Source organism: Oxyura jamaicensis, chromosome 1 (genome assembly GCF_011077185.1).
Source record: "Oxyura jamaicensis isolate SHBP4307 breed ruddy duck chromosome 1, BPBGC_Ojam_1.0, whole genome shotgun sequence".
Lineage (NCBI taxonomy): Eukaryota > Metazoa > Chordata > Aves > Anseriformes > Anatidae > Oxyura > Oxyura jamaicensis.
This window is the reverse complement of record NC_048893.1, coordinates 97,278,927-97,304,881: the sequence shown is the minus strand read 5'-3', so window position 1 is coordinate 97,304,881 and position 25,955 is coordinate 97,278,927. Positions and strand designations below refer to the sequence as shown.

The 25,955-nt window shown below is 36.8% G+C and overlaps 1 long non-coding RNA gene across 1 annotated transcript in view; it reads right to left on the bottom strand.

Moving 5' to 3' along the window:
- Positions 1-7,624, bottom strand: part of LOC118179229 — a 37,695-nt gene extending 30,071 nt beyond the window's left edge. Inside the window, exon 1 of the long non-coding RNA XR_004756404.1 lies at positions 7,329-7,624. This is a non-coding gene — a long non-coding RNA (uncharacterized LOC118179229). The remainder of the gene's footprint in view (positions 1-7,328) is intronic.
- Between the last annotated feature and the right edge of the window lie 18,331 nt (positions 7,625-25,955).

The window sequence follows — 25,955 nt, the reverse complement described above, 5'->3', positions numbered from 1 at the left end:
TCTGAGATTCAAGCATTTAATTCTAAGCTTCAAGGAGAAGAATATCTCCACTTCAGATCTATATCTCAATTGCTACAATATGAGTTTTTAAGAAATTTCTATTAAAAATAATAACAATTTGCATCTTCCTTCTTATAACAGGACAAGGGAGGAGGAAGTGGTATCATTCCCTACCCATTTTAAACCGGCAAATATTTGGAATATATTCATAATTAAGTAATGGTAAAAGTGTTGCTCCCTGGCTCAGCTCTGGCTGGTGGCAGGTCCCTTTTGGAGCCGGCTGGAGCTGGCTCTGGTGTGACATGGGGCAGCTGCTGGGCTCTGCTCACGAAGGCCACCCCTGTAGCCCCCTGCTACCTTACATGGCTACCTTGCCATGTAAGCCCAATTAAAAAAAATCCAATCCTAAAAATGAGGAAAAAATTCATCTCAGGTATAAAAGCATATACAATAAATATATTCAGTTTGACATGTTCTGCCTTAATAGTTAAAACTTTTCAAAGAATGACTATGCTGTCTTCCATATTCCCAAAGAAAATCATTGTTTTGGGAGCAGGGGGTAGATTGCTTCCACATGGAAAAAATTGGTAAAACCTCTTAAAATTACAGATTCACAAATTGTAGTGATTGAAAGCTAATCTCAATTATATACTAAGGTGTATTGTTGCACAGTGTGATAATGGTATTTTCTGCCTCAAGTGGACTTTGATTCAAACAACAGGTCTGAATAAAGAAAAGAGAAAAAGAATCAGCCATTTACTATATGCTCACTGTCAACCTTGTAGACTTTTTTTTTTAAATAGCAAGAAGAATTTCTGTACAAAGAGCAGGAACATTTTCTTTTTCTTTTTTCTTTTTTTCTTTTTTTTTTTTTTCCAAGATTTTTACTTCTTTTCTAACAAGCAATTATAAACATCTCTAAGAAGGACATGTACGATCTGGGCAGGAGATAACAGATTTTGATGGTTTTCACTAACATTGTGCTGCTGCCATACTAATTTGTAACCTGTTCATAGTCCTATAAAATCAATGTAACACTGGGAATGCTTTAGTACAATTATTTAAGTAAACATTGGAAGGAATCTATGGACATCTTGTCTGTTGTTTTGGGGGTGGGAAAAGTAAGAATGAAAACAAGCCCGTGTCCTAAGCTAAACGTACTTTCAAGCTGTAACAAATAAGGTTTGAAAACTCAGAATTCTCAAGAGCACTTCAGGAACATTTCCTTGCAAAATCAATTTTAAAATAAACAAATTAATATTGAAAAGGCACATCCTGGAAATAATGTTGAAATCCCAGATGTGCTGTCAAGTTACTAGAATAGGAAATATCAGGAACATTGCTTCATTCTAGATACAGTACCTGATCTACATATCATTGGAGCCTGCTGAGAAAGTATCTGAATAACCTACAACGAAGTATAAGCATTCAACTGTTACCAGTCTTCTAGAATCTTTCTTTTGTAGAGTATCTCAGAGAAATAACACAATTCTTGACATATCTTTGGTTAAAACAGTTACTCCATAGTCAGGAATATTTGAACTTGAATGTGTATCAATGGTAAACTTGCTTTTTGCCTCTCAGTCATTCAGAGTACATTATACCATTCATCTTCAGCATTCCTGCAGAACCTACTCCTGTCTTTCAAAGCACCCCTTTCTTTTCACCTGCTGACTGGGTTTTTCCTTCTCTCAAACAGTTATTTTCTACCGCCCTCTTACATCTAGTCCCAGATAATGACAAGATAGCTTGCTTAGACCCACAGTGTCTCTGCAAAAACCATCAGTGCTCTAATCCATTAGTAGGCTTTAAATGAGGATCACACTGTAAATACATTAATCAAAATTTCAAGACATGTTGATCTGGTTTCAAAAGAGCAAGCAGCTTACAAAACACAATCTCATTTTCTCTAGGAATGTGAGTTAAATGAGAGAATGGAAAAAGAACATTTTCAACCAGATTAATTTTGCTGAAAACTGAAGTAGCTCCCTTGCATCAAGCAAGGCTTCTTTTCACCATGTGATGTCCCATCCACACGAATAAGACATTGAAGCTAATTTAAATATTACAAGCAGGAGAATAAATTTGCACAGGACAGAAAGGCAAATCCTAGTGTGGAGAGAGAATTGAGACAGCTGTTTGAATTCCTGTAAAGGAGGCTTGTTATCCAGAACAAGAAGCTTGTCATAAATAGTGGTGGTCATAAACATGGAAACTCTCTGACTGATAAACTCTTTAGAATGGAAATGTATTTAGAGAACTAGATGCAATTTTAAACAGACCTATTTAGTTGGAAAAAAAAAATGCTGCTTATAGGAAAATAAAATGCTAGGAAGTCTAGCCCTAATTTATTCTTTTTTCTTTTCTTTTCTTTTTTTTTAATACCATTGTTCTGTTTTCAGGGAAAGCAAACAAGAGAGCTTCTCAACTCAGTTACCCTTAATAGTGAAGCATAGAAAATTGATATTCCTCTCTGTATTGAACATCTTCTGGCTGATTAGCACTTCCAGGCTGAAATTTACATGATCGTGCATATATGTTACCCCAACACCTCCCCAAAAATTGCAGATAAAAAAATCCCATCTTATAATTTATTTAAATAACAAAACACAAACATCAAAGACGGATGGCCTACTAAACATTAGGTGTATACTGATACAGTGTCCATTCACCCTACTTTCTAAATATGCAATACTGTATGTAAGCAAGTCACATTCAGTAGTTAAGTGTCAACACAGACAAGGACAGGGACTTAGTATTTTTAGGCTGAAAGTCAGGCCAGTGAAATCATTATGAGGAGCCCTGCTTTTTACATAATTATCACTAAAACAGGGCAGGAGGAGGCTGTATTTACATAATTCCTGAATTGTAGGATGAGACTGGCACAGCCCATTTTCTTGACCAAGATGATATTTGGCTACTGGCTGGAGGGGCAATATGCCCCTTTTGAATATTCAGCTGTGCACAGACTATATAGGAAGCCCAGCGGAGATTGGCAGTGTTTTGTCTGAATCTGGCAGTTACCAAAGCTTTTGGTATTGGAGCAGCTTCAGTGGTGATAGAGCGCTCAAAAAGATTTTATCAGGTCTGACTATGGTCTACTGAGCATATGCAAATTCGGATTTTCAGAGGCTTATGCCCCAGACAAATAAAGATGGATTTTCTAAGAGATGGCAAAAGTTACTTCCTTTAACCCAGTGATTATTCTCTTGCCATATTTTGGGTTTCTACTGCAAAGCCAAAGAACCATGTTTCAAAGAAGTGATTTTACAGAAATCTGATACTGGCCAAGTGGTCTGGATGGCTTAAGCTTTCTTTTTTTTTTTTTCTCTCTTTTACATAGCTGACTTGTTCTGTCCTGAAAATGAGCAAACAAAATAATGCCTTCAAGAAAAATAAAAACACATATATAAAAGGTATCACAGAAATTCATGCAGAATTCTGTCACATTATACAATTGTGAACTATAATGACTAGAGGTGGGCAAATATTTTTACATCAGTTAATTAATTCACTGAGAGTGGAAAGTGCTAAGGAGCCAAATCATCTTTCTGTTCAGTTTTGCAGAAAAAGAAGATGGGGAGGAAAAAATGAAACTTCAGCAATTTTGGAATATTTCTTTTTCCTTTAAAGAAGGGATCCCTAAAGAAGGGATTTTGATTTTGAACATTTTGAAAATATGGTTTATATTTGACCTCAATATTTAAAAATAGTTAGAATATTAAATAAAATAATAAAAAGCACAAAAAAATCCCAACTAAATTAATAATAATTTAAACTAACTTTTTAAATAAAAATAAAACGTTTCATCTCAGCCTCTGCTATGTGTTTTCTCAGTTACTCAGATTAGCAACCTAGCTTAAAATCCACTTTTCATACACCTTTACTAATGCCTAAGGTCAAAGACTTGGTACATAATTTCATCAGATCCAGCAAAGTACCACGTTTCAAAACTTCTGAAAAGTTGCAATTCTTTCCCTGTTTCCAGGCACACTCATCATTTAACTTATGCTGGCTCTGACATTTGCTGCATTGCTCCACAAGTCATTTCAACTCACTAAAAATGGCATAAAATGGGGGGGTAATGGGTTTTTAATTCCAGATAAAATTCTATTTTGCCAGAAAATACATTCAGATCTACCAAAAAAAAACAAAAACACAAAAAAAAAATAAATACAGGTTATACATTACTGTAAATTAAAGCTCCTAAGAAACATTTATATTTCTCACATTCCTGTTACTGAATTTTTGTGAACTAAAGTGTGGCAGGCCCCCTTCCTTCACTAGGGCTTAATTTCAGAAGATTTCTTCAGAGTGGTGGAGCTGAAGAATTTGAATTCGACACAAATATCAGTCCTGAAACTGGATCCAAACAATACTAGCAGTCACTGTGTTCAGAATTTACCAGCCCCTGCAGTATCACATGAAAGATCTCTCTTTGTGTTGAACTTGAGATTATATACTGTAAGAAGCACTATGGATGATGGATGCTTAAGTGATCACTTGCTGTTGGTCTCAGACTGGGAAACTGCAAGAAACACTGATATGAACAAAGCTAATGCAATTTCTGCTACTTTAAGATCATACAACTCTCTATTGATGTGAGCAGAGATTTGATGGACGAAACAATCTCTGGCTACTCGCTCCCAAGAGACACATAAGCTTTAGTAGCAGTTCTTTATTGTCCTAAATTTTTAATCTGAGAATAGTGGAATAGTCCAAAAATCCCTTGGAGAACGGTGATTGAAAACAATAACAACAACAAAAAATAGAACAAGTTTATTAATTGTTCAGCAGAGCTGCAGCAGTTTTTGCTATAACTGTTTTCTTACATCAAGAGTTTCCAATTAGTAGAAAAGTGATAAATGTTTGCAGGAGCTGAACAACACTTCTTGCAAGAGTTTAAAATGAAAGAATTTGTCATAAAGTTGTTCCCCCTTGAAGCATAGCAGCATGCTGTACGTGCCTAGTCGTTGCTCATAATCCTAGCAGCTAGAGGTTGAAGGGCAGGAGGATTAGCCCGCTGCCCAAGTCTTAAGGGAGTACATTCCTTTCAGAGGCATTACAGAAGAGAAGGAAGTCCAAATTCTAATTGTATTTAGGACCACAGCATCCTTAACTCCTTTCTGAGGAAGGCATAGTTCTCTTAGGCTCCCACAGGTGGGCCACTATCAGTAGTCCCAAAGACAGTACTCATCAGACTGCAGAACATAATCTATGTTGCAAAATATCTAAAGAGAGAAATCACTCAAGCTATCCTTTCTGGAAGGTAGATCTAAGGACCTGAGACTGTCACAGCTCAAGCAACAGCTGAGGCTGTCTTTTCCCTTTTTATATTCTCCCAACAGTCTTCATTTATTCTAAAAATGACTACTGAAAGTGCAGAAATTTATTAGCCTCTGTATGATTGAAAAGTGTACATATGCCATTAGAAATACTCAGAAAAAATATTGAAATATGTTCAGTTGCTGTTTCATAGGTGACTAGGTACGTCTCTGCTGTCTGTGAAATGTGACTGTGCAATTGATAATTATATGATTTGGTTTCAGCACTTTCCCCCACTAAAAACCTGCCTGTCTAGGAGTGCAGTAAGTTCTGAGTTTTGTATTTCTGTTTATTTATTTATTTTTGGTTGGTTAATTTGTTTTGCATAGTTTAATTGTTGTTCATGAATTATAGGTGTGTTCTATGGACTGACATAATCATAAGACAAGGATGTATTTTCATAAATGGTGAGGTTTACTGGTGCACAGTGAGTTTTCATGTAATTATAACACAGTCCAAATGTTCTAGGGATTCCATAAGGGTTTCTCTTGTGTGTTGTTTTTTATTCAGCCAAACTCTAACCACAGAGCTTCTCTGTGGATCCTGCTTGTATTATCTCACTTTTTTCATTTCTTTCTTAATCATATGGGTGACATTGAAACTGGAGGGAAAGACGACACACATGAAGACACGATAAACTGCAAAGTGACCTAAACACTTTAGAGAGACAGCATCTGCAGAGAATGAGAAATCTGGTCCTAATAAGTGTAAAACAATACTGAGAGAAAATAATTTGCAGAGATACTGAATGAGAGGATATGAACAAGCTGCAGGACTGAGTGGATTTTCTTTATTTTCTTCATTCTGTTCTAGTAATGCTTTTTCATGTCACCAGATGCTACAGGCTAGAGGCAAAAGTGTTTGGTGTTCATAAGATTTGTTTTGTTTTCTGTAAGAGGCTGTCAATAGTATGGGAATAAGTTCCCAGCTTTTAATAGTGGCTGAGATCTTGAATTTAGTTCTTAATGATGAGATATTACTTGTAAGAAGTAGAAAGTACACAGAACATTTGTAAGTGTATCATTAAATATATATAGTGTTTGTGAATATACTGGATTTCAACATACAGTCTGAAGAAGTACAGAAAAGCAGGATAGCCTTTTTCAACATTTTTCCATCCCAGCTCAGCAGGAAACATGTCCAGTACCGAAGTTCATTAATTTTGTGTCTATTAAATTCTTGACAACTTCTCTGAGATTTCTTAATTGTCAGGAAAAACATACTTCACTAAGGGAATATCTTTATTCCAAATTTATTTACTTTATGTAGGCTGGTGAACAGCCATCTGATGTCAGCAACATTTTTTCCAGTATTGGACTTGTAAAAGAGGTTAACAATTTACAGATAAGTCAATGGTATTACTCCAGCAAATACTATGTCCATAGTGCTTATAAGTGAGCTTTGTGAAGTCTGAACTGGTACCTTTTCCTGGTCTTTCTAGTATGAGCTTTATGCCACAGATGCCTTTCTTAGATGTTCTTACTTACACTCCCTTAGTTATTTAAGCTAAGGATTGTAATCCCTGGGAGTCCGGGAGTAAAGACCCTAAGAAGCCTGATAGTGGCTTCTCTTAATGCCACTTGACACCATTTTAATAGCAAAAGGGCCATAAAAATAATGTAAATATAAATTACTGCCATTTTAATGCCTCTTTATGTTACCAGAGTGATGTGAAGTGTCCTTCCAATAAATGAGAATGAGGCCTCAGGAGTCTAAATTGATGTTATTCATATGCTGATGGACCAAATGATATGAACAAAGCAACCAAAACATAAATCTATGCATTTACTTCAGAGCCGTTTGATATATACCTTTTCCTACTTCCCCTTCCCACTTTCACATGCATACATCAGTTTCTGAAGAGGACAAGGAGTAAGGTTATGTGGACCTGAGGCCTTCACTCAGGGTCATGGCTTTAAAATTTCAGACAACACACCTCCTCCTCCATATCCAGAGTCCATTACCCCAAATAGCAAAGGTGAAAAATGAGAAAGCGCACTTACTTCTGCTCTTGCAGCACACATCATAGCCCAGATCACTCTCCTCTGGCATTGGCTGAGGGCATGGATGTGGTGGTGCTGGCATGCCTGAGACAAAGACACTTCCCTGGCATTTACTACAGAGACAGAGATTAAATACAAGACAAATTAATGTCTGGGGGAGGTCAACCTCCTCAACCTAACACAATAACAGACACCACAGTAGTAACTACCACAGTATCAGGCAGCATTTGTTTGTCAAAACACTACATTATTTGTGAATGAAAGAGAAATTACCTCAAAATTCAGTATTATTTGACACTTGGCCTACTACACATTTCGTAAGAACCTAAAATTTATGCATCTCATCCACTCTAGAGGACATAAATGCTACTGTTTTATATAACCCTGATATTTGCTTAAGAGATGCATTCACTTTTTTTTTTTTTGTTTCCTCCCCCTGTTTACCCATATAGGAGGCAATCTATGGGTTTCTAATTCAAGGCAGAGTTTCAGAGCAGATTAGTACACCTCTACAATCTGAATAGGCCAGCCTCTCCACAGTCCAGCCCCTGCCTGCCCTAGGCCCCACTGGGCCAGCCACAGGCCCAATCCCATCCTCATCCCAGGGGCTGCCCTCACCATCAGGCCTGGGCCTGTCTGTAGTGCCTAAGGATGTCTGGACTGTGGCTGACCCTGGTCACCATTCTCAGCCTAGACCAGCTCACTTTGCAGGGGCTTCCCCACTTGGCCAGGGAGGGAGGACAGGTCCTCTACCTGCATAATGCTGTCCTGACAGCAGCAGCTCCTCCTAGTCAGTCATGCCTGGGCCACCTCACAAAGAAAGCTCCAAGGTGCTGATATTTAACTCACCTGGCATCCTAAGACCTGGGCAGGTCCACCTAATACACACAGCAATTCATTAGGCAGCAGAACAGCTGTACCAAATCTGCTTGCTACCCCAGAGTCTAATGAAACAAAAGGAGTCTCTTACAGCAAAAGGAGTAAGGCCTGCGTCATCACAGCCTTGACTCATCCCCTAATGGAGAGTCACCTTTTTGAACCTACGCTACTACTTTTACTGAGAGGAAAATATATTTTTGGCACTACTAACAGTGAGAATGTGAATCTGTATGTTACAATATGCATTTTACTAATTAATATTCACTCTTTGAGTTTGCTTCTTGCTTAAATATTATAAACAGATTGGATACAATATCTTTGGTCAACAGTGCCCAATAACAACATCAAAGGATGCCTGAATGACTACCAAGATATAAGTGGAAAAGCTAATCCAAGTATTTTTTTATTTTTTTTTTCCACATGTAAATCTTTCTATTAGAAGTACAATTTGCTGTTAAATGTTTATGAAAGTCAAACAGGAACTCTTGGGAAAACAGCAAATTTTGACATTTCAACAAGTAGTGAAACATTTTATTTCAAATTTCACAAATTTCAAAAGCATGATACTTACATGTGTTGATGCACTATCAACATGTATTTTGATTATCAAATCCACTTGTGTGGTGTAACTATACATAATTTATTTTATATTAATATTAGTCATCATCATAATCCCATAAGAGATGAAAGCCCAGATAAATCAAGTATGGCAAAGTAATGAACAGATACCACTGCTTTTTCCGTTCAAATAGAATATATAATGGTATCTAGTCAATCTAATTCTAGATAAATTTTGCTACTGCTGAAATAGTCTGTTAAAGTTGTTCTTCAAGACTCTAATTATTTCCTAGTAACCAGGCGTGGTGTCAGCTTAATCTTCCTGGCATGTAGAGAACACCTCTGAAGAACAATTCTGTGCTTTCACTACATTCTACAGCCATTACACAACAATTCCAATATTGCAATTTAAGTATTGCCTGTTTAAACTTTGTAACTGAAGAATTTATTTTTGCACACATACATAATTGTTACCTTACCACTCCTGTGTCAAGCAGTCACAAATCAAGGGGCAAGTATCCCAAAACATTTCATTAAATTTTGGAAAATAAGAGTTCCGATCTAAACACTGTTGTTCTCAGTTCAATACATTCAAACCTGTTTTGATAAGTGAAAATTTATATTGTATGAAAACTATATAATGCTTTTTATAGACATTACTGCATGTTAACATATTTTTTCTTATGAAATTCTGCTGGTGGCTGCAGTTCGGTTCTATCAAACAAAGCATGCTGAAATTAAATGGAGTCAGAGCTCCTAAAAGTAGGTGTGTGTTTAATTAATCAGGACCTAAGATATAATGCTGTTGTTCATGATGTTGAAGAGTGTGCCTTACAGGTGAGTTAGGAATGCACTGTTCACCCTACTTGACTATTTAGGCAAAATGCAAGTCTGACTACATTTCCCAATATTACCAACAGTATCTTATGAGTATCAGATTCATGTTATAGGAATGGGATTATTTTATTTGCACAGACAAAAATGATGGCAGACTCAGGGCAGTCTTATTTCCAGAATTCAGAACGTGTGTCCCATAATGTATTATAGGTCTAAAAAAAATGTAAAATATGCTTATATTTTTTCTGTTATCATAGAATCAGAATGATTTGGGTTGGAAGCGACTGTGAAGACCACCAAATTCCAACCCCCCTGCCATGGATGGGAACACCTCTCACTAGACTAGGTTGCTCAAAGCCCCATCCAGCCTGGCCTTAAACACTTAACAGGGATGGGGCATCCACAGCTTCATTAGGCAACCTGTCGCAGTGCCTCACCACCCTCACAGTGAAGAATTTCTTCCTAATACCTAATCTAAATATACTCTTTTCTAGTTTTTAAATCCATTACTCTTTTTCCTGACACTACACTCCCTGATTAAGAGTTGCTACTAGATTTCTTGTAGGCACCCTTTAGGTACTGGAAGGCCTCTCTAACATCTTGTTGGAACCTTCTCTTCTCCAGGCTGAAAAACCCCAATTCCCTCAGCATGTCTTCACAGGAGAGGTGCTCCAGCCCTCTGATCATCCTCATGGCTCTCCGTTGAACCTGGTCCAACAGGCCTTTCATGTCCTTCTTATACTGGGGGCCCCAGAGCTGAACACAGCACTCCACGTGGGGTCTCACGAGACTGGAGTAGAGGGGGAGAACCACCTGCCTTGACCTGCTGGTCATGCTTCTTTGGATGCAGCACAGGATATGGTTGGCTTTCTGGGCTCTGAACACACATTGCTAGCTCATGTCAAGCTTCTTGTCAACCAACACCACCAGGTCCATCTCTTCAGGGCTGTTCTCAATCCATTCTTCACCTAGCCTGTGTCCGTGCTTGGGATTGCCCTAACCCAGATGCAGGATCTTGCACTTTGCCCTGTAGAATTTCATGATGTTTGGCCCACTTCTCAAGCCTGTCCAGGTCCCTCTGACTGGCATCCCATCCTTCCAGTGCGTTGACCACACCACACAATACAGTGTCATCAGCAAAGTTGCTGAGGGTGCACTCAATCCCACCTCCATGTTTCTGACAAAGATATTAAACATCACCAGTGCCCTGAGGAACTGACCCCTGAGGAACACCACTTGTTACTGATCTCCACTTGGACATTAAGCACTGGCCACAACTCTTTGAGTGTGATCATCCAGCCAATTCCTTACCCAGTGAGTAGTCCATCTGTCAAATCAATGTCTCTCCAATTTAGAGACATCCATAGGAATATTTTTCAAGTTACATTGAAGATCTGAAAAGAAAGCACAGATCTCTATTCTGTGACTTTTGGCTCTTCACTTCTGAACCAGGGATAGTGATAAATGTGATGCATTTTTGGACCACCATAAGAGCTACTCCTAAAAGTTTTTTTTAACTGAGTCCAAAGTCTGATAGAATATGTGTCAAACATATTCTTAGATTCTAAATTGTCTGTGTCTCTAAAATGCCTTGAGTATGAAATGCCTCACCCTCAGTTTTAAGATACTGTGTAAAATATTTACAATGTAAATGAAGACTAATTCTGGTTACTAATTCTAATATATAACCAATTTACTAGCTGATGTCAGTTTTTAGTTAATGCCTATATTCATGATATCGTAACAACAGAAGTGCGTCAAACTGAGACAGCTGAGCTGAAGAGGGCATAAAAAGTATTACCCTTCTTTAACTCATCTACATTAATCAACTAAGTCTATTTTTTGGCTCACCTACAGTTAAACTAAGTACAATGGACTTTGGTGTACTTCGGATCAAGGATTTCAGGCCTGAGGTCTGGGTGACACAACTACATCTATTAGCAATTCAAATATCTTTGACATTAAGGCCAACTGGAACAGAGAAGACCCAGCTGCACTTTTAAAGACTCTCAAACTCCAGAACAGTGTGGCTGCACCCAAAGGGCATTTGAGAACACTCCCTGAACTAGGCTGACTTCTGAGCTGTCTGGAGGTCACTCAGGAAGATGCTGGATGGACTGGACCAAAACCATGCTAGGGACATGTTACAAATAGCATAGTCAGCTCAGATCCCAGAGCTCAGGAAAGTTCTCTGGCACTTTTTAATTTCCCTGTATAAATAGTCCATTATGGCAACAGCTTTTCTGAAAGCCTAGGAAAGAACAAAAAAGGTACATTATATATAACTGTGTATGAATAAATAAAGCAGAGATCTCATTGTCAATGGAACACATTCCCAGCGTGTCCTATGAATCTGAAATGCCCTACATTTTCAATTATTAAGTTGTTTAATAAAATTGTCATTTACCTTCTATTTCATAAAATATATAAACTGTGTTCCTTGGTTCTTTCATTGTAAGACATATCTTCTATCTTCTTTAATCATTGTCTTTGGACTTTGAAATTTCTTCAGGCTACTAACATTGTCAGGTGTTTTTTTTGTTTGTTTGTTTGTTTTTTAAACTAAAATCAATGAGAAATTAACATAGTATGCCTAAAGCAATTACTTCAATACAAAATAAATAAATAAACAATAATAATAAAGTCAAGATGGCTTTAATGCAAATTGGTCTATCTTTCAGAATACATCGTAAGACTGGGATCTCCCAGTGTTGTACTGGGAACTTGTGTTCAACGCTTACACTTACAGCCATTTTTCTAACAATAAAATCTTGTTATTTTTACTGCATATTATTTCTCTAATCCTTATGTCACCCACCAATGTTATCAATAGTGATACTTTCTTCTAATATAGTTGCAAAAATACTAAATAGTATAAAGCAATGAACAAATCCCTCCAAGTCTTCAGTAGAAACATGCCAAATAAATTAACAGAAATATTAGAAAACCTGGGGTGTAACTGAGCTCTTCTGGATACTGCACAGACACTGTAAAGAAGTGTTTATCTCCTTGCAATAGAAACTATTCACTTAAGACAGAAAAGTTTTAAAATTATGTGTAAAACCTCTCTATCTTCAATTTTGCATCTTGAGGGAACAGCATTGATATCAGCTAGAAGGTACTTAGTGAAGAAATTGTGGGTTATAGTTAGTAAGGAGAAATTTCAAGCTTGTATTCAACCTGATTTCCATAAGCAGGAAAAAAAAAAAAAAAAAAAAAAAAGGAAAATGACATTTTTCAGATTACTTTCAAACAGGAAAAACAGAAAATCTATGCTGAAATCTGATCTTTATTCTAATAGCATATTGCAAAGAAAATTACCTGTTGGTATTATTTTTATGGCATATTATGGGGGAAAAATCTATTTAGATATTTTGTGTAAACTGTAATGTAAAACTGGGAAAAACACATTTTCTGAATGTGTAAATAAAGGCTACAATTTCCCTGTACCTGCCATGCCAGCTGCTCCATAAAGGAAGGCTAGCCAGGAGGCTGGTGTGACAGGAAGGCAGGCACAGGACAGGGATCTAACCAGCAAGCGTGCCATCCAGTAACATCCAAAAAAGAGAAGCAGAGTGGGTTTGGTGCCAGTGGCCAGGGTCAGCCAACAGCTCAGGGCTCACCAGGCAAGGCCACGCTAATGAGACAGGCCCCAGGTGAAGGCTGGACATCAAGATATAGCTCTGGCAGAGCACAAGGCTGGGGACCTGAACTTCAGTATGGTCCCCAAGGGAAGGGGGAAGTGGGGAGGCACGACTCTTTCTCACAGTACTCTGAAACAAGGCTGTACTACTGCAGGCCAACACTGATGCTGAGCATAGGCAGCTAAGGCCTAGCAGAGGGGAGTTAGTATTCAGGATCCTGGAAGGCAATATAGATGAGACAACCCTATTTTACCTTACCTTTACCTTTACCTCAGCCCTATAGATGAGACAACCCTATTTCGTTGGATGGGGTATGGTGAATGGGGGGAAGGCTTTTAGTTTAGTTCTGTTTTGTTTTTCCTTTGTTTCTCACTTCTCTAGCTTGTTAGTAATAGGCAATAAATTTTGCTGTCTCCCTACTCTGAGTCTGTTTTGCCCATCTCAGTGATTGTTGAGTGATCTTCCCATCCTTATCTCAAACCTTTATTTTCTCCCCCTTCCCTTTTGAGGAGGGCAAGAGAGAGGGTGTTTATGGTGGAGCTCAGCTGCCCACCTGAGTAAAAAGTATCTTTCCAGGTATTTGCTAAAAGATCACTTCTTTCATCAGTATACAGAAAACCTACATTATCCACTCAGCAGATTTAATGGTAGCACAAAACCAGGAGAAAAGCCGGGGAAAAATAAAAAATAAAAAATAAAAAAAAAGGATGGGTCAATCACTCAATCACTTAGTGGAGTACTTGCACTTTGCTCTGTTGGTGTTTTTTAAAGAAGAGATGCCTTCTAAACTGGGTGCCTTGTCATCCTGGTGCACATTACTGCACTGTTCATTTAGCATATACTTGGCAGCTTCCCTAAGGTGAAAATAGATATTTCAAGATCTCAGACACCCCAGGAAATGGATGTGTTGACAATGAGGAGATGGTGAAAGGTACAATACCTTTTTATACTTCCACAATCTGTGATTTGTGTGTTTTTGTCTCTGTTCTTGATGGTCATTGCCATGTACCACATTGAGCAACAAGTTCAGCAAAGAGCAAGCACTCATGGTTTTCATCAGCATATATCTGCAATTTGTCAGTGTTAGCATTTCATGACTAATCTTTCTTCTCAGGTAATCTGATCAGATTATGTGTCAACGCTTTTGTAAATCAGCTTCCTGTAACACAGTCCAGCCAAGGAAGCGTCCATTCCTGCAAAGCACACTTATCTTCCAAAGTTGCATGGCTTGATCATTGTTACCAACCCAGTTTTGTGGTCCCTTAGATAAAAAGTCAGTAATTTGCTCAAGGAAGCAGCAAATGACAGCACATAAAACTTGCCATTTTTCTCATTACTGCTGTCATGGAAGACAGTTTCAGCTTTAGACAAAACATGGAACAGTTTTGAGCACACAGTTCTGTATAATTTTTCCCTGATCTTTATTTCTTTGCTTGCTGCCATATTCAAATTGCAGCTGCTATATAACTGTTGTGATGAGTACTGAGCAAACCAAGTGAACTTTGTAGCAGCCAGTTGGAATCGCAGCAGTGATTTAACATCACACGAGTAGATAATAATAATGCTGTTAATATGGGCTTTCCTGACCCACCTCTTTTACGTTTGGTTGTTGAAACATGGTGCTGTTGATTGACAGATCACAGCTCATATGTGAGATTATGAAGCAGATATCACTACTATCAGCACAATCTGTTCTATATCTGCTCAACACATACTGAAGACAGTAGGCCCTATCCCCATATGCCCACTGAAATCTACCAGAATAAGAAACCCATCAGATTTGAAGACATTCAGCTCCTGTTATACAGACTTTTTCTTTTCTCTTCCAGGCCTAACATAGAGCAGAAATTATGCTAAAATTGAAGAAGCGTCTTGCAAAATAAAAGATTATATGCATTCAATGATGATTTATTTCTCTCCATATTTTTTAGAGTTTATAATTTTGTCTAGTAATTTATTTTATTCCTTATTGCAAATCTAGACACAGAAATACTATGTTCTTTAAAAGTGAATACCCCTGCAACAATTGCATGCTTCTTCAGCAAGTTAATTTTCAATCAGTACAGTAATGTTTACTGCATTCAAATCTCACTGTCTGCCAAGGAGATATGGAGATACAGCTGGCTTTAATCTATTCATTACTACTCAGGCATTCCAAATAATGACAGCAACTTCCTCCAGTCACCTTTGCAACGTCTTATGTTTGTTTAAGATGATCTCCTTATGTATATAGAGCCTCATCCCTTTACTCCAGTCTTCCAATCTTTTTTTTTTTTTTTTTTTTTTCATTTAACTCTTAATGGGGTTCATTAAATCCTTAAATTACATAAAGGAGAAATAACTCTTTGTAGAATTACTTCGTTTCATGATGAAAAAAAAATGTGATACATATAGATAAATTATGAAATCTCTTTATCAGATACAATAGAATTCTGGAGAAATAAAAAAGTTGCCTCATTAATTGTTAGTGAAGAATTGCTAAATATATACCAAATTACCAAACAAGGAACTAATTGCTTTGCTGCATTAACTATTATATAAATGTACATGTCATTTTTATTCCCAGTATGGGGCTAATCTCGTTCTCATTCAGATCAATAGTAATTTTTCAGTGGAGCTCAACAGGTGTTAGATAAGCTTTTCTGGGAAAAGTGTCTTCCCCCAAGCCGATTAAACACAAAGAGACTTTCCATATAAAAAGACTTCTGTATGATGATCCCCTGTTAAAGTAACAATGCCATTGATATTTGCAGATTAAGCTACAGGTCACAGTTCTAAGAGTCTGCACCCAAAGTAGCACCATCCTGCCGAGAAGCATTCTATGCTTTTTGCAAGGCTGTCTTCTTACACTCTCTTGGTCTGAAAATACACAAATGTTCTCCAAATATGGAAAATTTAGCAGCAGGAGTCATTGTCCTAGAAATGTCGGGAATACGTTGTAGGTTTTTTATGGCAAAGTACCACTTTGCTTTTCACTGAAAAAGACACTTCAGTATATTTCATTATTAATTTTAAAATTGTTTTAGATCAAGACCTCTTTTCTGAAGGACTGTTAGTTGAAGCTATAAATTGCAGGCTGGTTACATCTGTTAAAAAGATATAACATCACTTTCATCCCTTTCATCTTTCATAAAGCGTTTTTTTAAACATTAAAAATGAGAAGTTATCTCTATGTACCAGTCATCTCTCACCATCATACCTAGCATGTGAGATCATACAGGCAGCATTTACTTGTGCTTTTTCCTAATCCTGTTAACATTTAGTTTAAAATTTACATCGCTGCTCCTCCACACCACAGTATACAAAATACCTCACAAAAGCCTTGCCATCGCCTGGGCCCGCTAAACAATCTGAAATGTAGGTGGAAAAAAAAAAGGCAAGTAAAATTTAAATTGTTCTCAATCTCTAAAGTTTAGTGGTTGATCTGTTAAAGTATAATTAACATTATAAGTCAATCACTTTCTAAAATTATTCTTCTCTACCTCATTTGGAAGATTTGAAATAAATGTACTAATATGACCCTCAGGGGTCTGTCCTTGGACCGGTACTGTTTACTATCTGTATCAATGACATAGGCAGTGGGATTGAGTGCACCCTCAGCAAGTTTGCAGATGACACCAAGCTGAGTGGTGTAGTTGATACAACAGAAAGAAGGGATGCCATCCAAAGGGACCTGGGCAAGCTTGAGAAGTGGGCCCATGTGACCCTAACGAAGTTCAACAAATCCAAGTGTAAGGTGCTGCACTTGGATCAGGGCATTCCCAGACATGAGCACAGACTGGAAGGAGGATCTCACTGAGAGCAGCTCTGCAGGGAAGGACTTGGGGGTTCTGGTGGACAGAAAGCTTGGCATGAGCCAGCAGTGAGTGCATGCAGCCCAGAAGTCCAACTGCATCCTGGGCTGCATCAACAGAGGAGTGGCCAGCAGCTCAAGGGAGGCGACTGTGCTCCTCTGCTCTGCCCTTGTGAGGCCCCACTTGGAGGTCTGCATCCAGGTCTGGGGCCCCCAGCACAAGAAGGATGTGGATTTGTTAGAATGGGTCCAGAGGAGAGCCACTAAGAAGATCAAAGGGCTGGAGCACCTCTCCTATGAAGAAATGCTGAGAGAGCTGGGGCTGTTCAGAAGAGAAGGCTCCGGGGTGACCTCATTTAAGCTTTTCAGTACTTAAAATGGGCTTATAAGAAAGAAGAAGAGCAACTCTTTGGTTCTATGATTTCTAGCACATTTTGTGCTGCTAAACTCTTTGATAGCTATATCGCTTCATAAGTAACAATACATTGCTGATCTGATACCTGCTTAGATTACCTGCTTCTGCGTTGTCACATTTACTTAAACACTCTGAAATACGTGAGTTCTTCCATCCACCTTGATAACATGCAAATATCAAACCACTGATCCTCTCTGAGATTATTAGCTGATTATCACTAACTTGTTGAATACAAAAGTCTTTTGTAAGGTTACCCTTAAATTAATGTGTAAGACAAACATCAAGAGACAAATTCTTTGTAACACTTGCACAACAATCATTTGTAGTTGGACTGAGCCAAAACATGACTACAGTCTCTGAAATGTTAGCCTCTGAAAGTCATTGTTACCCAATACCAGGTTGGTGATCTGCTAGTGTTTCTTGTGATTTAAAAACTAAACCACTTCAGTATTGGAGTTCCCTTTTTCTGAGCAGCTTCAATATTGGACTATATTGTGCTATATTTATATACTTTTTTTGTCATTACTGTCTTTATGTTCAATCCTTTGAAATATGTAAATGTATTCAAATTTTCTTCTTTAAAATTTCTCCTTTAAACTTGGAAGGAATTGGGGGACAGCCTTCCTAAACTCACCTAGGCCCCCAACATACTTCAGAGCTCACCCTACGCTGAGTCACAAGACTGAGCAAATTTATTCTTGGCATATTGTACCAGTTTATATCTAAACTGAGGAAGGGGTACAGTTTTCTCTTAGTGACTGATAGAGCATTTTCAGCGTGATTCAGTAACACTGAAGCTTCTGTTCGATTTTCTTATTAGCAGCCTGATTCACTGGGGCGGGAGAGGTGTTAGTTCTGGAAATTGTGAAACCAAGGATTATAGTTTTGTTTATGGATTAAGTACACCTATGTTTTGGATGACATGAAAAAGGCCTTTGTGAAGTTAATGACTCATCCAGTGATTTCTGAATCAAAGAATACCCTAGATAAGAACCAAGCAACGACAGTTCCGAAGAATGATACAGTATTCATTTTGTAATACTGCACAGTAGAGTGCAGTTTGGAGGTTTATGTAGTGAGATTTCTGTTGATACTGCGTTTTCAGTGCAGAAATTCAGCTTCATAATATATGGCTTCTTCCTTGGAGAAGTATCCTTTATTTGGCATTCTAGTTTTGCGTTCAATTAACAGGCTGTTTCATCTGGCAGCCAGACAAAGCTACAGTATTCTCTCTGGAACCTGAAGGTTTGATGTGATATATTTGATCTGACCTCCATTCCCCATGCAGCATTATCCCTCTAAGAGAAAGCAATTCAAAGTTATATGCATGTCAGACAGACGTTTCTCTGTTACAATAAAGCGCATATCTTAAAGCTTGCTGAGATAATATTTTGGCATTGTGGGGAAAAACAAAACAAAACAAAAAAACCACCACCACCACCAACAAAACAACAGTAGGCATCTCAAAGAAAAAAGGGACATTGAAGAGAAAACTGCCTACAAAATCAATGCGACATAAAGATAAACACTACTGAAGCTCTGAACGTTCAGTGTGTCTTAGACAATTCTTCTAACATAAACAGAGAAACTGACACTTGAATTAACTGAGCAATTAGATAATTCTGACTTCAAAGGAGAAGATTGAACAGAAAGATGAAGTCAGCTACAAAGGATGTTCTTCATAAGTATATGTTGAACTGAAGATTGAGGACCCTGCAACAGATCACTGATGACCAGAACAACTCAGTTTCTTAGGAGTTTTCTGATTCTGTAAGTGCCCTAGTATTATACTTAATAGTTTAAAATGTTGCTTTTTTTCCTCATAAATTATGACTGATTCTTGCACAGTTGACCGTTCTCGTCTAGTTCTACTGTAACCTCATTTCCTTAATTTTCCAGAAAACTTCAGTGCCTAGCAGGTATCCACCATGAGACTGAGTTACTGAACCTAGCTTTCTTTACTTTTCCCTGGAACAAGAAAAGAGTCTTGAAATGTGTGAAAGTAACTCAGTGAGCTGCTAACATTATCAGAATAATTACAAGAAACATCAGCATAAGAATCAAATTTATTCTACATGTGGCAGAAGTAAGAAAAACTTAAATTCTCTGAGACATTTTACTTGCTGCAGCTGTAATGATTCTTTGGTAGAAAAAGATACATGATTTTTATATTTGATAACTACTCAGAAAACAGTAACACAACTTCCTTTAAAAAAAAAAATTGGATATTGGACTTTTAAAGTAGGCAAGAGTAGAAGCTGTGGGAAAAAAAAAAAAAAAAAAAAAAAAAAAGATAAGAAGTTTCTCTTTATTCTGACTTGTGGGTTTATTGATTTTACTTTTATCTAAACATGTATTTTCTGTGGAAGCTAGAAAATCTTAACTTCCACGCAATCTTAGGAACTGATGCAGTGATTTAAAAACTATTTTATTTTAACACAAAACAAAACACTTGTACCTTAATTCTTGGGAATGTTTGTAGTTTTTGTTTGTATGTTTTTAATTTTATTTTCAAGCATCATAGCAAGCATAGAAAATGTTTTTCATCTGGCGCCTGCTGTGTATGCATCGCACCTATGCATCTTTGTGATGTGTGATCTTTCTCCTCCTTGTCACAGGTAAATAAAGGACCTGGCCACAAATTTAACCTTACTATTAAGTATTTGTGCCAAAAATCTGAGCTCTGTTTTCCAAGCACTGGAGCTAGTTGGCAAAATACAGATATCTTGAAAAGCAAAGTTTATCCTTCCCAAGCTGCACAGTGTTGATGCTGTTTGCCTTCCTGACATTAAAGAGTGGTTAATGTTTCCCCTACTTTTGCTAAAAATCAGTGTGATCATAAGAAGGTAAAGAGATTTATTCTAAATTATTTCTTAAGTATTTTTAGGGCATATTATGTGTGCATATATGCCCTGGAATATATGCCATTTGCGAAGCTAGAGCTCCTATGCTGAACCCAGGTTCTATAGCTGGCAATGACATTTTACATAAGGAATACAGAAAATGAGGAGATCAGTTTTAATGAGATGATAAAAGATATGCAAAAATCACTGGGAAATAATTTGTCAAGGAAAGGGAATGAAGCAGAGGAGAGAAAAAATCAAAACAGATACACAATAAACCAAGTAATGCATTGCCTCTGAAAGCCTTCAGAAATGAGAATTTGAAATCTTGGATCATCTATGGGACGCAGGAGGCTGCCTGCAGGTTTTTCTCAACAGAAAACAGTTGGAGGGGATTTGATATCTCTTCTTATAAGAAAGGATTACTACTTGGGGTGGAGTTGGGCCACTAGAGAGGAAGAATGCAGTGCTTAAGAAGCCTGATCAGAAACAGATTTATCTGTTACACTAAGAATTATTTTCAGCTGTTTTTACAAAAAGTATCTAAGAAGCAAGCTGTTAGATTTGAGATGCATAAGTTACCTAATGAAAACAATACATATAATAATAATTCAGGCTTTTTAAACCTTTGATTTCTCATAAAATAGATGAGAACATTTCTATCTTTGACACTGAGCAGTTTTACCAACAACAAGAATACAAACAGTTTTGCATTTTTGCTGTGTTGACCTTCTGTCAAGTCAAAACAACACTGGTGCATCACCAGGCCTAATGTGTCCAGTGAAATTAACATACTATACTTACTCACAGCAGGTCTGAATTTGGTACATTAACTTTAATTAGAAAATAAAATGTGAAGACAGTTGCTTCCTGATGTAAAATAAACTGACCACAGTAATTAAGAACTGACAGCTTATGCCCCACGTACAAGTCACAGAGGATCACAAAGAGAAATCCTCCTAAAAATAAAACTAATAAAAGACAGTGCTGGAGAATATAAGAAAGATCTAAGAAACAATGAAAGAGCACTGTGCATCCTTCCCAACAGGAAGAAGACGGTTCCTGCAGATCTCCCATTACATCTCAAAACATAATTCTTCAAGAAGAAACATGCTTTGAAGATTCCACAGAGGATGTTTCTGGCAGAAAGAATATCTAAGATCAAAGTTTTGTCATCATAACTGAGCCTAAGGACACAGATAAAAATCTGCTGGTAGCACACACAATTAGAAACAACCCTGAAGGTACAGCAAGACACTGTATTTTGTTACAGGTGTTGCTCTAGCCATTCATGCCTGGAAAAAGGAACTGGAATGCTCAGTAAGTATTTGTAGATGACAGTCACAGTTTCCTGTGTTGTTTCTGGTCATTCTGAAAGTCTTACTGTTTTGAAAACAGCTAAAACTTCTGGATCCATGTAGTATAAAACAGATTTCTGGAAAGTAAAAATAATAATAATAATAATAATAATACAAAAATCTAGATGGATTGCTCTTAGAATTAGCAATAACTGGGCATTGACTTCAATGACAATAGAAAATTACATACAATTGATGTTGCCAGCATAACTAGGTTCAATGTTATAACACCAGAAAAGGCAGTATTATTAAATTAATTATATAGTCCCTACATGTGGCTCCCACAACCCTGAAAGCTACTGCAAGTTCCATACACTAGATAAGAACGTTTTCTGTTTAAGACTGAAAAAGCAACATTTTTTCACCTACTTGATGACTTATGCTTTGCCTTGACCCAAATTTGAATATTTTCATGAGGTACAGTTGAATGTTTTTTTTCTGCATGGCATGTGTTTAGAGTTAAGAGGAAAAAAAAAATAATAATAAAAAAATTGAAGGGAAGACAATGGCAAGTTTATTAATTTATGTTATTAGCTGAGTCATTGTAAAAGATTATAGAACCATAGAATTGTTTAGGTTCGAAAAGACCTCTGAGATCATCAAATCCAAACATTATGACCCTAGGGAAAATGTTGCCATTTTTCAAATTAAAATTTCCACAGAAAAATGTATTGTATCAAACATATCAAAATTCAGACTTTTGCATGGGAGAAAACTACTTCAGATTTTTTTTTTTTTCCTGTCTTCCAAGAGATAATTCAAAATTGTTTCCCCTTGTTATATCAGAACTGGACTTTTAATACACTTTGTACAGTGTATTATTGTGTTTCTTGTATGGAAAAAAATCATTTTTTAGACTTTAAATTTTGATCCTGAAGGGACTAAGTGGAAGGCAGCTATGTGGAGAGTAATCATTAAGTCTAAGACTTCCTGAGACATTTAAAGAAGCTATGCAAGTATCTCCAAATGAAGTTAGAATTTGGAAGCTTTGAAGCTGACACCTTATAAAGAGCCTGAGTCCAAAAGGGAATCAGCAAACATGAAACTCCTTTCTTAAATTGTATTAATTTAAATACAGAAGCATCTCCGGAGAAGAGCAAATACTTCAAACTAATTTTATAGAGCTGTAGCAAAGAAGGCTACTTTCAGATAGATTAATTTAGGGATGTAATATCACCAGAAACACTATTGGTAAATCAGTGATACTGGCAATTAGGCTCTCTTGGCTGTTTTCACAGTTCACTACCTTTAGAAAATCTGTAATACGTGACTCTCCTCACCAGAATGACTTTCACTGTTGTGCATATTACTGACCAGAATAATACCAATGGTAGGATGAAACAGTGCCTAAGGAGATATAAATGAGAGATTGCAGAGAAACAGAAAAAGATGTTGCTATAGCTCTGTTACTAAACAAATGACATTAGCATGCAGAGTAAGAGCATTATAATCTTTTGTTTTTCAAGCTTATGCTACATGAAGGTTTCTTACTATGCTGATGTTATGCATCTACAGGATTTAAGCCTAATGCAGACTTGCAAGATCTTAAGAAAAAATTGCTTTAGCTTTATGCTCTCACTGTGGTAGGAAAAAAATTTTTTACTCAGTTAAGTAGATATATCTTACATACCCAACCAGATCCCAACATGGGTACAAGATGGTCTTCTTGTCTGTTTTGTTTATATGTTTCTTTGTTTCAGTACTGAGTCCAATTTCAATTTACATACTGTCTTAACACCACTGAAATGAATGTTTGCAATAACAGACACAATTATACCAGTGTATGAAGAGGAGAATGTTGTTTCAGAGCAAAAGTCACTGCTTCTTGACTATGTCTGGCTGACTGCTGGTTGCTGGATTGAGCTTTTATTGATACCTCCCTTGAATGGATCTCACCTTAGCATTGGATTTTAAAAGAGGGCAATCTCTGACAAAAGCAACAAAATAATACGACAGTTTACTTATTAATGAAATAAATATTTACAGTCCAGAAAGGATTTCATCAGTTGCTTATTTGTTCCAAAGAGCTGGTATTTCCAAAATATCTGAAGACACGGTACATTTCAAGCTGTTTCACAGAACTGATACAAGCAAAGAGAACAATACAGCTTGTATGTGCCATGTATCCTACTTTTTATCATTAGACCTTTCCTGTTGAAAGTCCATAACTGTAGCAAATTAAAGTATCTTGGAAACATTTCCTTCAAAACAAAGAACCCTCTGTTCACTCAAAGATTCACGTAATGTGAAGGAAAGAATAAAAACTTTCATACATGCTTCTTTTTCTTATCTGTAGTTAATACATTCTTACCAACTTCTGAAGTTCAATTGCTTTCATGACTGGTTTGGTGCAAAAACCTAATAATTCCAGTTTTGTACTTCTAGCTGACCAAATCCTCGCTAAACAGCATGTATCAAGAGATTTTATTTGAAACATCTGCCTATTTCACAGAAACGTGATTGCTATTTCAAAATATTTCAACAAATTTTTGACCATGACAGTTGGGCTAAAGTTAAAAATAGTAGGAAAAGGTGAAAAACTTCTTCAAAAATAAGTACTTCATAAATAATCAAACATTTTAACCAGTCAAATAGTCAAATAATAATAACAATGCTTGCTATTTTATCTCTTTTAAAACTCATACTGAATAACTAGTGGTAGAGTGGCTCCAGCTGTTGAGTCATTCATGTGTTTTAAAACTTCTTTGTCCAAATCATAGGTACAAGAACTACTGTAATAAATAACGTGTTTGGGTGAAATACATTGTGCCTGTTGCTGCTGTTTTATTTATATTTGCTTTTCTTATAGTTCAAAAAGCCCAATAAAATTTGAGTTCTTTCATGTGAAGAAATGAATTCAACACATTGGGCCTTGATAACAAGTAGCACAGAATAAGGTAATGGTGATTATTGCCTGTCAGATGAAAATGCCACAAGCCGCCTGCAGCTAGAATAGTAAACGGTTGAACAGCCCAAGCCTCCATTAAATAAATAACCAGAAAAAAAGTGCTAGCACAGGTAAGAAAACTTTTGTTCTCACATAAAAGAGTACAGCAAAATAAAGATCAGTAGATAGGTATGCAACATTGTTTTCCTGATATTTCCAAAACTGTTGGTAAAAATATATGTTGAAATACAAGAGTAGTGTAGAAGAAGATATATACATATATATATAATATTCAGATGCATTCAGTAGTAAAAATGAAATTTTGGAAAAAAAAAATGAAAGGGGAAGGGAAATGCATCTTTTGTCCAATTATTGAACACTTGCTAGGAGAAAATATAATAACTGTGCTAACTATGGTTTATTTTTAACTTCAAGTCTGTGAAAGGGGGAGAAGATCCTACTGTGTGATAAAACTGTGCACTAAGAAAAAAGTTAACAATCAATCTGCAATAATAGTTTTCATGGACTACAACTGAGAAACTGCCGTCTGATTTGCAGAACGTGCTAAAAATCTCTTGGTGCCCTTTAAACAGGATACAGAATTTAAAAAGCAGTATTGAAAACTTTGAGCATTTTGAGAAATGGGCAGAAGGAGGAATGCCATATGGATGGATTGATGGAAAGATAGGTCTTTCATTTTGGTCCTTCATGTGTATTCCATGTCAAGTATATACTTTCATTACAAATTGTACTTCAGTGTTCAGCCTTTCTATCCAGTACGTAGGTCATGAGTAGATGGCATCCATTTTACGGAAGAGTAAACAAATGAGTAACGACAGAGGTAAGCTATGAATTTGGATTGATGAAGGACAGTGGTCATTTAAAGATAAGTAATTTGCATGAGATGTATCTTGAGTTGCTCTGAGCATCTTGATGTTCTATAACTATGGAAAAAGCATATGGGATGTTGTTTTTTTTCTTTTTGAATTACCTACCTGGATGATGACAAGCCAATTCCTACAGATTTGGGTTCTTTTTGTGGAAACCATAGTGTTTTTCAAGGCAACTGTTAAATACTTGTTGAGGGCAACATAAAATGTTTATCATAATTTTAAGAATAAAGGAAGAGCAAAATAAACTAGAACTGAAATACACAATGAAAGATTATACAATAACCAGGCATTATTCATTTAAAAGCCTACAATGACATTATTTAGATCATGTTTCTTCTTGTGTTATTAAAGAAAGTGGTTTGAACACTTCATAGAAAAATAAAATGTCATACCTCCTTCAAGACCACACCAGCTCTTATAATGATTTTTTTTCTGGCCATCTACATTTCACTGTTTATGCCTCTCTGGGGTGCTGCTTCAAGGTCAAAGTACTGCAGATTCATACTCAATTCACTGCCAG